Source organism: Octopus bimaculoides, chromosome 1 (genome assembly GCF_001194135.2).
Source record: "Octopus bimaculoides isolate UCB-OBI-ISO-001 chromosome 1, ASM119413v2, whole genome shotgun sequence".
NCBI classification, from domain to species: Eukaryota; Metazoa; Mollusca; class Cephalopoda; order Octopoda; family Octopodidae; genus Octopus; species Octopus bimaculoides.
In genome coordinates, this window is record NC_068981.1 from 197,688,681 (window position 1) to 197,688,994 (window position 314).

The following is a 314-nucleotide window of genomic DNA, read 5'->3' on the forward strand; positions in this document are numbered from 1 at the left end:
CGGGCTTCTTTCAGTTTCCGTCTACCAAATCCATTCACAAGGCTTTGGTCTGACGAAGGCTATAGTAGAAGACATTTGCTCAAGGTGCCACGCATTGGGACTGAACCCGGAACCATGCGGTTGGTAAGCAAGCTACCTACCACACAGCCACTCCTGTGTCTGTATATATATATATACACACGCTAATACACGACTTATAATCCCCAATCCTGTTCCTACAACGACTGGGGCAAAACTAGTCGGTATACAGCACTTACTCGGTATTACCTGTATCTTTGGGTTTGGTTAAATCCAATACCCTCCTCAACCTTATA